Source organism: Cebus imitator, unplaced genomic scaffold (assembly GCF_001604975.1).
Source record: "Cebus imitator isolate Cc_AM_T3 unplaced genomic scaffold, Cebus_imitator-1.0 Scaffold188, whole genome shotgun sequence".
Classification (NCBI taxonomy): Eukaryota; Metazoa; Chordata; class Mammalia; order Primates; family Cebidae; genus Cebus; species Cebus imitator.
In genome coordinates, this window is record NW_016107503.1 from 783,816 (window position 1) to 797,357 (window position 13,542).

Consider the following 13,542-nt stretch of genomic DNA (forward strand, 5'->3'; position numbering starts at 1 on the left):
TAGTAATTATCCAGTCAGTATTTTCTATATAAATGGATGTGGATTAGTGGACAAAGTTTTAAAATTGATGAAATTTCAGATTGTAGATTAAGTTTAAAAATTTGGGGAAGGGACCTCCCTTCCCCATATACACACTGTGTTAGTCCATTGTGTTGCTGTAAAGAAATGCTTAAGGCTTGGTAATTTATAAAGAAAAGAGATTTATTTGGCTCACAATTCTGTAGGCTGTACAAGAAGCATGGTGCTGGGTGAGTGCCTCAAGCTGTCTCCACTGGTGACATGGGAAGGGGAATTGGTGCATGCAGAGATTACATGGTGAGAGAGGGGGTAAGAAAGAGAGAAGTGCCAGACTCTTTTGAATAACCAGCTCTCTTGGGAGCTGGTAGAATGAGAACTCATTCATTACTGTGAGGACAGCACCAACACATTCATAAGGTCTCCACCTTGTAATCCAAACACTTCCCTGTAGGCCCCACCTCTGACGTTGAAGATTAAATTTCAACATGCGATTTGGAGGGCAGACATGCAAACTATAGCACACAGATATAACTGAAAACACGTTTAATTAAATTTATGGAACTTAAGCCAGTCAAAGTGCCTGTAGAGGAAATAACTGTCTAATGATTTTGAATGTTATGCTGTTGATGGTGATGCACATATCCCTAATAGAATTAAGAAAGAAGCCAAAATTTCACTAAGCCACAGCCCTTTACCCAGAAGTTTGTATTAACCATTGGAAATAATCTGCTCTAAAAATCTAGATACATTTATGTACAGGAACGCTGCAAGGCTAATTCCTTGTCCAGGCATGAAATGCAAAGAATACCTGGTGTTCCTGAACCAGGTAACTCTTCTTTACTCCAAGGAGCCATGGTTCCATAGAGTTTACTAGAAAAGTAAGTTAAAATAAAAATAATGAAATGGCGTGAAATATTTGTTGAAAGTGTATTTGTTAAGTACTAGAAAAACCTAAAGAAGGCAAATTTCATTAAGCATTCCAAGCATCTATGTCAGGGCATAGCTGAGAGGATCTCTGCTCTCAGAACTTTGTAAATTAGTGGGCACAGCTGTGTGTATGTGTTTTTCAGTTTTCTTATCATCCTGCTCAGACATCTTCTTTTGAGCTTACTATATTTCATGAAGAATATACATTTATTGAACAACTTCTCTAATGTATCTAAGATCTGGAGGACTAGTAACCCATATATGATGTGTTTACACCCTCAACGGAATGCCTAGCTTGGTGTTTATTGATGTAAAATTAATTGAATTTTTATTCTTCCTTCTTTCTCTATATGTTTCTTCTTTTTATTTCTCTCAATTGGTTGCCTACAGTTCTATTTTTTACTCTAACATCAGCCATCAAAATTCATTTCTTTTCTGCCTAAAATATCAAATATCAACCATTTACAGTTTTTCAGTTGCATGTAAAGATACTTTCATCTGGTGGTAGTAGCTGTGACAGGGGAAGCTGCCACCCAGCGCACCCTTCATCTGTAGAGGCACAGTTCTAAAATATCAATTTATGAAAATCAGCAATCCCAAGAGGACCCACAGACCCTCTGAAGGAAGGGGAGTGCTCCTGCAGGATGTGGAAGACACCACAAATACTGTGAGTGCCCCAATGGTGTAAGTGGGTAAGGGAGAGCCTCCTCTCCCAAACACATGCACCCACTGGTGAAACTGAAGAAGCCACAGCAAGACCTGCTTAAGGAGAGTCTGAGCTCAGGCACGACAAGCCCTGCTCCTTCCTGATGGTCCTTGCTCTGTCACCCAGGCTGGAGTGCAGTGGCACGATCTCAGCTCACTGAACCTCTGCCTCCTGGGTTCAAGCAATTCTCCTGCCTCAGCTTCCCGAGTAGCTGGGGTTACAGGGCATGCCAGCATGCCCAGCTAGTTTTTGTATTTTTAGTAGAGACGGGATTTTACCATGTTGTCCAAGCTGGCCTCAAACTCCTGACCTCAAGTGATCCACCTGTCTCCACTTCCCAAAGTGTTGGGATTACAGGCATGAGCCATCACATCTGGCCCTATAGCTAATAACTCAATACTGTACATTTCAATATTTCTAAGAGAGGAAATCTTAAACATTCTCATGAGAAAAAAATAAATATTTGAGGGCATGGATAGGTTATTCAGCTTGATTTACTCATTCCACAAAAAAAATAACAAAAAATCATAGCATCACTTTATACCCTACAAATGTATACAACTATAATTTGTCAATATTTACTAAAAAAATAAAGGTAAACTTAAGGGTTCTGATGGTCAAGGCTCTTCTCTGACATCACTGAATTTAAACTGCAGTCTTCTCTGTTCAGCATAAGGTTTATAATCTTCATGAAGACAAAGTTTGTGTGGAAATAAATATTTAGACAGGGGTTGTTGCTGTTCCACTTTGGCACAGAAGTTGGATCTTGAAGGTGGTAAGTGATGAGATTTAAATGCTAGATGATGACAAGTCTAATAGAGACAAAGGAGCTTTGAAATTAAAAAAAAAGTTTGGTATGATGTTTATTTAACTTATTTTCTAATTATGTATAATACAGTATGGCCCCTGCCTGAATAACTCAAATAAAGTCATTTGTTATTAACAAGTTATATTATTTTATATAATTTATACAAATATTGTTACTCTGGAAATTTGCCCTGTTTCCTGACAGAAAATTCATTTTTACTGCTGTTTCTATTTAACCACTTGTTTTGTTTTACATTTTAAAAATTATTAAAATTAGAAAACATAATTATTTACTTGCTCAATAAGATCCATCTGGAGTCTCTGACTATCCTCAATCTGAGGTTTGCTATGCTTTGGGTATGGCATGTTTGTCCTCACCGAAACTCATGTTGAGATTTGATTCCCAATACTGTAGTTTGGGGAGGTAGGGCCCGGGCCTGTTGGGAAGTGTTTGGCCTATGGGCTGGATCCATCATGAGGAGCTTGTTGCCCTTCCTGTGGTGGAGATTTCTTGCTCTCACAAGACTAGATTACTTCTCCTCGGACTGGATTAGTTCCCTTGAGAAGGAGTTGTTTAAACCAGAATACCCCACAGGTTTCCCTCTCTTTGCGTGTGTCTGCTTCTCCTTTCACCTTCTTTGCTGTGTTGCAATTCAGCACTAATGACCTAGTCAGAAGCCAGAGTCATGCCATTAAACTTCTCAGCCTGCAGAAACAACAAGGGCTAAATAAACGTCTTTACCCAGTCTCAGATACTATTTCATAGCAACATAAAGTGGACTAAGCAAACTTAACACAGGAACAGAAAACCAAATACCACCTTCTTACTTGTAAGTGAAAGCTAAATGATGAGACCACATAAACACATAGAGAGGAACAACACACACTGGGGCCTATCATGGGATGAAGAGTAAGAGGAAGGAGATCATGAAAAATAACTAATGGATATGAGGCTTAATACCTGGGAGATGAAATAATCTGTATGGCAAACCCCCATGACACACATTTAGTTGTAAGAAACCAGCACATCCTACACATGTAACCCTGAACTTAAAAGGAAAGAAAATCAATAATAAATACCCGCTAAAAAAACTGGACTAAGATAAGGTGTCATCAAAGAATACGTAGCTGCTGCTACCATATCTGCCTAAAGCATATCCTGTATATTATAAATGTTGTCTGTTAGTTCTACTCTTTATTTTGTTCCTTTTCATCACCTTCCCTTCAAATTTCTATGGGAAATCAAAAGGGGAAAAAGTCACAAAAAATTTCCTACGATCACCTTGAAACATTATTTTTACTGTGAGGTTTAATTCTGGGAGAGTTTTTAATCTCATCACAGATATGGATATGTCCCATTTAAGAAGAAAATTACAACATTTTTAAATGTAAGATTTGAAATTGGGTTTTGCTTACATATGCAACTGCATCATTTGATCTCACTTCTATATGAAACTATTTGCAAAGAACTATTACTATTTTTTGAACTTATATCTCATTTGTGATACATACATATATGTATGATATGGTTTGACTCTGTGTCCCTGACCAAATCTCATGTTGAATTATGATCCTCAGTGTTAGAGGAGGGGCCTGATGGGAGGTGATTGGATCATGAGGTGGATTTCCCACTTGCTGTTCCTTTGATAATGAGTGAGTTCTCACAAGATCTCTTTGTATAAAAGTATGTAACACTTTTGCCTTCACTTCCTCTTCTTCCTGCTCCACCATGCGAAGAAGGCGCCAGCTTCCCCTGCACCTTCTGCCATGATTGTAAGTTTCCTGAGGCCTCCTCCGCATGCTTACTGTATAGCCTGCACAACTGAGTCAGTTAACCTCTTTTCTTCATAAATTATTTAGTCTCAGGTAGTTCTTTATAGCAATGTGAAAATTGACTAATGTATGTATAAATATACACATATATGTATACACACATATATACATACATGTGTGTTTATATACATGGAGTAAAAACTCTCCTACAATTAAACCTCAAAAGTACAGTTTCAAGGTAATCATATATATGTACATGTGTACATAATACGTGTGTGTGTGTACATATACGTAGATATATCCATGCTGCTCACAGTAATTTTGATACTTTAGTTTCATTCAATTCTCTGTTAAGGATTTGAAATATTTAGTTAATTGCAAAACAAGCAATTGAAAACCTTAGGAATTACTTTTCCTTGGGATAATTTAGTGTTGGTATGGCAGTAATGGAAAGAAGCAACTTGTTTTAAGAAAAAACTTTTTCTCTTCTAACACTCCTTATCTAATGTGCAGATATACAGATTTCAAAAGTAAAACGCTAGTAGAAATCAAAACAAAATAAGATTACACTGTATCCATGACATAATGCATCTTTTAAAAACATTGCTTTCATTTTTTACTTCTTCACTTAAAATTCAAAGGGAAAAAGTAGCTATTATCTGTAGGAGGAAGGCATATAAATTCATATTTGATAAGTCTAAGTTCCCATGAAAAAGAAACAAATAAAATAAAACAAAAGCAGATTTTAAAAGACCTAATTTAATTCAGTATCTTAGAGAAATTTAAAAATATTTACAGTGAGTTAAACAGGTAGATTATTTTTCCACATTTCACTTGTAGCTTTTTTTCATTTCCTGACATTTAAAAGCACATTTACATTTTTATTTTATTATCTTAAGAAGTAGAATCTGTTTGTTTTCAGTTAAACAATAGAACCTTATTGCTTTCCAGCTGGGCTCCAGCCATTTTCCAATTGAAGCATCACATATTTTACTTGTGTTTTTTACTGCCAATTAAAGGACAACAGAAATGGTACAGGTAAACCACCTTCTCTTTGAAGGTCTTTCCAAAGAAGACGTTAATTCTAGACAAGCATTTCCTGGAGCACATTCCACAAAATCTTTATTGCAGATTTAGACTTGAATATGCATTACCTCATTGGAAAATATTTTGTCACTGAAATTGGAAAAGGCTGAGTTAAAACTGAACTTGAAATGTGTACTACAAGATCTCTGAGATTTGTCTGTATTGCTAATTATGAAGAATAAGCAATTTATTATGTAATATCAAAATTATTGAACAGTGTACAATTTTATGGATATTGTTAATTATGCATCTACCCAGAACATTTAGGAAAATTGTTTTTGTAGATAATAAGTTTTGTTGCAAGTCTACAAGTAAAGATATTATTTATTTGGTATAGAAGAACCTATTCCTTTTGGAGTTTTCCGTAAATTGAGTGGCAAGATAACAAAAAAATTTTGGTAGCCTCCAGGGCATCTTAAGCAGTGATGCTGTTTAGGGGCATCTAGAGATCAGAAACAACACTTGTTCTGCTGATATAGATTTGGGAGCCATTAGCCTATGGGAAGTTATTAAGTATAGAGAAAATTATTAAAGTTTTGGTCCACAGGACAAGACCTCATAAAGAGAAGAAAGATCTCAGACTGGAATGCTAGAGAACATCAATATTTAAGAAACACATGAAAAGAAGTGTCAAAAGGAAAGCTGAAAAGTCATGAAATAGACTGGCAGAAGGGAAAAGTAAATGTTAGGAAAAGATCATTCCTATTTTATTCTAGGTAACAGCTTGATAAGTTGACACAGAGGGAGTGGAATGATGGAAAAAAAAGCATGTATTTAGAGAAGTATTACTGAATTATAGGACTTTTATGTGATTCTCTAGGGTCCTTTTGATGAGTCAAAGAAAATCAAGCTAAATAGCATACATTTTCTTCTTTAAGCCATTTTTGTGTATATGCTTGTGTGTCTGTGTATATAAAATATGCTTGTAAATACATTAAACTGTTTTTACTAATTTACATAGAAGTCATTTTCTATTATAGTCAGGGTTATTCTGTGGTAATTAGTAGTAAATATTTATAAAATATTAAAATGATTCCCAAGGACTTGAACTTTATTAATTTTTTAAATTATAATTTTGAAAAATTGCACACATTTGTAAAATACAAATAATAGTACAATGGGTACTATTAAAAAATAATAGTACAATAGTACAATGAGTCCACATGTATTTATCATCAAATTTTTAGTAATTATCATATCTTTTGATGTATATTTTAGAATATATATTTATAAGAATTCTGTTTTTTTTAATTAGCTGCCACATCATTATTGCTGATTTTAAAAAGACATTTTAAAAGCAATTAAACACGAATTAGATAACTGGAATATCTGAAATCCTAGGTCAAATAATATGTATTTTTAAGGTGTGTTTGAAATGTTGAGAATGGTAATATAAAACAAGTTCTGTGTAGCAGGTTTGTTACTGGTGTACCATTCTTTCTAGGCCCTCTCAAGCTAAAATAGTTAAAAAATACATGCACATATATTAAACTTTATGTACACATCTCAATAACTATTTCTATATATAAATGTCTGTATTTGTATTAAGCTAAACATGAGTTCATACAGATGTCTCTAACTCTACTCTATTACCATACGGTTTATTCTAGCCTCCTCTCTGATCTGTAAACTACCAGTCTGACAATGAGAAAACCTGGCTTTTAACATCTGCCATCCACATACTGAATTGCGTAATTTTACGATTGATGTGTGCCAGTTTCAGAACTGCTAATTCATACCCACAAGAAAATCACTTTAACAACTAGAGCATAGTGCTTAGGTACAGTTTCTTCTAGTTTTATGGATGCTGTCCATTTCTAAAGTTGCTTAGGTCAGCATCTCTCTCCCAGTCCATCATCTTCAGTGAGGTTGTTTTATGCATTTAATATACCTAGATTGCGTTCTTACATTCTGCATTCCATTGAGGGATTCTTCAGACTCTTAGATTATCTTTATTATAATTTTCATAAAATACAGTTTACATTTTGTATAATGTTAATGGGTTTTGACAAACACATAATGTCATGTATCCAATATTACAGTATCATGGAGCACAATTTTAAGTCCTAAAAATTCCCATTCTTTACCTTTGCAATATTTACTCTCCTACACCCAAACCCTTGATAACCACTGATTTTTTTTTACTATATCTATAGTTTTGCATTTACAAAATATAATATAATTGAAATAATACAGTATGTATCTTTTTCTTAGGCTGACTTTTTTTTTCACTTAGCAGTACGCATTAAACCTTCAACCATATATTTTCATGGCTTGATAACTGATTTGTGTTTATCATTGAATAACATCATTTTCATTGTAGATACCACAGTTTGTTTATCCATTCATCTATGGAAGGATATCTTGGTTACTTGTAGTTTATAGTGATTAAAAGTAATGATACTATAAACATTTGTGGACAGGTTTTTGTCTGGACATAGGTTTTCAATTCATTTGCATAAATACTTAGGAGGATCGTGTAGTAAGACTATGTTTACTTTTGTCATAACTGCCAAACTGTTTTCAAAAGTGGTTTACCACTTTGAATTTCCACTATCAATGAAGGATATTTCTTCTTGCACTGTGTAATCACCATCCACTGATTACTTTCTATTTCTATTTTTATACTTTAACTATTCTAATAGACGTGCAATGCATCTCATTGTTTTATTTGGAATTGTTTAATAATGAATAATAATTAATCATTTTCTTATGTTCATTTGCATTTACATATCTTATTTGGTAAAACATCGGTTCAGATTTTTAATTGAAATGTTTTCTAATTGTTGATATTTTAAATTGCTAACTTTTAACAATTCTTTCTATATTTTGAATATAAGTGTTTTATAAGAAATTTGTTTTGCAAATGCTTTTTCTTAGACTATTGGTTGTTATTTCATTTTTGTAACAGTGTATTTCTCACAGCAGAAAATTTTTATTTTAATAATGCTCAGTATATCAAATTTTTTAATGAGTTGTGGTTTTGGAGCTGTATCTAAAATCTCATCACTAAAAGCCAGGCCACATAAATATTCTATTGTTTCCTTCTAAGAAATTTAATTGTTTGCTTCATATTTAGGCCAAAAACATCATTTGAATTAATTTTTGTAAAATAATGTATATATGTATTTAAGTTGTTTTTTGAGGAATGGCAGGGGTATTGATGTTCAATTGTTTCAGCATTATTTGTTGAAAAGATTATCCTTTGTCTCTTGAGTTGCCTTTCAGCCTTTTCCAAAGACCTGTTGGCTGTATTTGTGTAAATCTATTCTGTTCTTTTGATTTATGTGTTGATTCTCTCATAAATACTATTTTGCCATGATTGTTGTAGCTTTATAGTAAATCCTCAGATTTGGGCAGTATGAACCTTTGAACTCTTCTTCAGTATCGTGGTTTTTCTAAGTGTTTTAGAGAAAAAAACTCAAGTGATGGACTGAAGGTAACAACAGGGCTTTATATAAATCAGCAAAGAATGCAACATGAGCTAAAGATTGATCCACACAAATTCTCTACACTTTCAAATATGGCTCTGAGAATACTTAAGTTGCCATGTGGTACTTGGGTAGGTAGAAAAGATATAATTATAACTTAAATAATTTGAGAATGACTTTACTCTCATTGTCTCATTGCAATTCAGAAAAGAATACTGAATATTTCTGACGTCTAACTGTGGTTTTGGGAAATTGCTTTTCCAAAGAACTAAGTAAACAAAACAATATGGAAATCCTGACACCAGAAGTTTAAATATTAAAGAGAATAAAACTCTTATATAATAATTCATTATAATAACAACAGAATCTTCCACAAGTGCAAAAATATCTAATAAATATGCTTTATTTTGAGTTTTCACTAGGGCAGGGTAACTTCAAATATATTTTTTAAAAACCAGTTCAACATGAGTACTTACCAAACCAAAGCACCTTTACAGACCTGGACTGCCTCTATTGATTCATACTTGCTGTACATCAAGCCTGGCTTTCTCTTTTGTCACAGAAGAGAGTGGGAAATTCACATCCCTTCCAACTATTTAAAAAAGTGATATTACCAGTAACTCAATTGTCTTTTAGTGCCAAACCAAACAGAGATTCTCTTGGAATCTGATCTTGCATATCCGTGATCTTTAAAATGATTTTTCTAAGTACCTTAGGTTTAATTTTTCAGAAAACAGAATTGATAGATCTACTTTGTGTTTACTGAGCTTCTGTTCACCATGTAGGAATTTTAAAGAAATTTCTGTCAAAAGGAAAAAACTATTTACTTCATCTGATGTGACTGTTATATCCATCATAAAATCAGCTTGCAGTAGTTCAGCTCAGAAAAGGTCTTCTAAAAGAATCTTGATAAGTTGACAAGGCTATTTTTGCAGTTATGTTTCTTTAAGAATTAAATGGATTTTTAGTTTTTCTCTGAAATGCTCAGGCTATTTGAAAAAATAAGGGCCTAATTATAAATTCAATTTGTGTGGGAATGAATAATACTTTAATTTCCATAAGATAAAAGTAGATCTTGTATTCTTACAATTTTAGCTGATACCAATATAAATCTAAATTATTGATATTGTTGTTTCAGAAAAGCGTGCTATCATAAAGGGATGTTTTTAGGCAGACCAGAAATATACAATCTATTAAATAAATAAACCATAAGTTATTAAGCACCTGCCACATGCAAATTGTTGTGATAGATGCTGTAGAGATTATAACAAAAGAATGAATGCTCAAAAATATCTCATGATCAAGTTTACACAGATAAGATTTTGCTTGCAATAAATGACTATGAAGCTTATTTCAATATGAAAAGTGATTTTTGAAGTTTCATTATGATTTCATTAAAAACAAAGTTAAATCAAGAACAAGTAAACCAATTATTAAAAACATGTCTGTAAGTCTAAAAAGATTTGCTATTTTCTTTAGGTATTTTGGGGTGCTGCAGTGATACTTAAATTCTATTTAAGAGTGTGGCCAGAATAGAACTAATCTGAAATTCTTCATTTAGATATTTCTGACACTACTTAATAAAGAAATAAAACAAAAATTCTCCACATATCCAACAAAAGTATTCATTAAAAATTAAATGAATCATATTGAGTCTGTTATTAATGCATCAAATATGTCAGCTTGGTCAATTTAGTTAAAAATAAAAATAAAATTGAGCGATTTAAGGAGATTATCTGGTTATTTTTGTCATGTGGTGTCTCCCTGGTAATCCCCAATGAAGAAATAATAAATTTGATCATAGTCACTTTTTTTATTTTTCATCTGATTAATGTGATGTCTCATACATGCAAGCGAAGTACCTTTTTCTGTTGTCTTAAGGCCTCTTTACAATGGACCTGATGGGAGATAAGCAGATATGAGACACACAGGTTGATAAATTACTTATGGAAATTTAGTAAATCAGTGTTGAGACCAAATATAAAAGAGAGTGCCATTATTTTTACTGGTTACAGCAAAATACCTGGGGAGCATTTTGGAAATAAACATCTGGTAATTGTAACCCACTATAGATTCTATTATGTTAACTTTCATTGTTTTGGGGCAGAACTTTCATTTATGGCAGTTTACTTAAGAGTACTGACCATGTTTCAATTTGCCAAAGTAAGATACTCTTGTTTTCTTGCACTATCTTCTATGTGCATCAGAAAAATAATATCTTTTTCAGAAATTTTGACCTAATGGTGTTTGATATTAGGCAATTTTTTTACACATAAGATTTATTCAGTGAAAAGGGAACACTTTCTAATCATTTTTTGTCTCAAGATATTGAACGTTTCTTGTCTTCTGCTAGCTTTTGAGTTTTTGTGATCTTACTCCTTTAGCTCTTCCAATTTTGATGATAGGTTGTCAATTTTAGATCTTTCCTCACTTCTCATGTGGGTATTTATTGCTGTAAATTCCCCTCTAGACACTGCTTTAAATGTGTCCCAGAGATTCTGGCACATTGTGTCTTCATTCTCATTGGTTTCAAAGAACATCTTTATTTCTGCCTTCATTTCATTGTTTATCCAGCTGTCATTCAGGAGCAGATTGTTCAGTTTCCATGTAGGTGTGCAGTTTTGAGTGAATTTCATAATCCTGAGTTCTAATTTGATTGCACTGTGGTCTGAGAGACTGTTATGATTTCTGTTCTTTTGCATTTACTGAGGAGTGATTTACTTCCATGTGGCCAATTTTAAAGTAAGTATGATGTGGTGCTGAGAAGACGAGAAATAACTAAGATCAGAGCAGAACTGAAGGAGATAGAGACACAAAAAACCCTTCAAAAAATCAATACATCCAAGACCTTGTTTTTTGAAAAGATCAACAAAATAGACCACTAGCCAGACTAATAGAAAAGAGAGACAAATAGAATAGATGTAATAAAAAATGATTAAGGAGATACCACCACCGATTCCATAGAAATACAAACTACCCTCAGAGATTACAATAAACAACTCTATGTACATAAACCGGTAAATCTGGAAGACATGGATAAATTCCTGGATACTTTTACCCTCCCAAGACTAAACCAGGAAGACATTGAAACCCTGAATAGACCAATAACAAGGGCTGAGGTTGAGGAAGCAATTAAGAGCCTACCAACCAAAACAAGTCCATGTCCAGATGGGTTCACAGCCGAATTCTACCAGACATACAAAGAGGAGTTGGTGCCATTCCTTCTGAACCCATTCCAAGCAATACAAAAAGAGGGAATCCTCTCTAACTCATTTTATGAAATCAACATCATCCTGATACCAAAACCTAGCAGACACACAACTAAGAAAGAAAACTTCAGGCTAATATCCATGATGAGCATTGATGCAAAAATCTTCAATAAAATACTGGCAAATGGAATGCAAGAGAACAACAAAAAGCTTATCCATTAGGATTAAGTAGGCTTCATCCCAGGAATGCAAGGCTGGTTAAACATACACAAATCTGTAAACATAATCCATCACATAAAAAGAACCAAAGAGAAAAAAATCACATGATTATCTCAATAGATGCAGAGAAGGCCTTCTACAAAATTCAACAGTACTTTATGCTAAAGCTCTCAATAAACTAGGTATTTATGGAGTGTATCTCAAAATAATGAAAACTATTTGCGACAAACCCATAGCCAATATCATACTGAATGGGCAAAAACTGGAAGCATTGCCTTTGAAAACTGACATTAGACAAAGATGCCCTCTCTCACCTCTCCTATTCAATATAGTATTGAAAGTTCTAGCCAGAGAAATCAGGCAAGAAAAAGAAACAAAAACTATTCAATTAGGAAAGGAGGAAGTCAAATTGACTCTTTGCAGATGACATGATTGTATATTTAGAAGACCCTAACGTCTCAGCCCAAAATCTCCTTAAGCTGATAAGCAGCTTCAGCAAAGTCTCAGGATACAAAATCAATGTGCAGAAATCACAATTATTCCTATACACCAATAACAGACAAACAGAGCCAAATCATGAGCAAACTCCCATTCACAATTGTTACAAAGGTAATAAAATACCTAGGAATACAATTAACAAAGCATGTAAAGGACCTCTTCAATGAGAACCACCAACCACTGCTCAAGAAACTGAGAGAGGACACAAACAGGTGGAAAAACATTCCATGCTCATGGTTAGGAAGAATCAATATTGTGAAAATGGCCATACTGCCCAAAGTAACTTATAGATTCAATGCTATTCCCCAACAAACTACAATTGACCTTCAGTGAACTGGAAAAAACCACCTTAAACTTCATATGGAACCAAAAGAGAGCCTGCATAGCCAAGACAGCCCTGAGCAAAAAGAACAAAGCTGGAGGCATCGTGCTTCCTGACATCAAACTATACTACAAGGCAACAGTAATCAAAACAGCATGGTATAATCATAAGACCTAACATCATAATAACCATAGAAGAAAACCTAGGCAATACCATTCAGGACATAGGCATAGGCAAGGACTTCATGACTAAAATGCCAAAAGCAATGGCAACAAAAGCCAAAATAAACAAATAGGATCTAATTAAAATTAAGACTTTCTGCACAACAAAAGAAACAATCATTAGAGTGAACCAGCAACCAACAGAATGGGGAAAAAGATTTGCAATCTACCCATCTGACAAAGGGAGATTATCTAGAATCTACAAAGAACTAAAGCCAATTTACAAGAAAAACAAACAAACAAAAAACCCATTCAAAAAGTGGGAGAAGGATATGAACAGACATTTTTTTCAAAGAAGACATTATGAGGCCAACAAACCTCATAA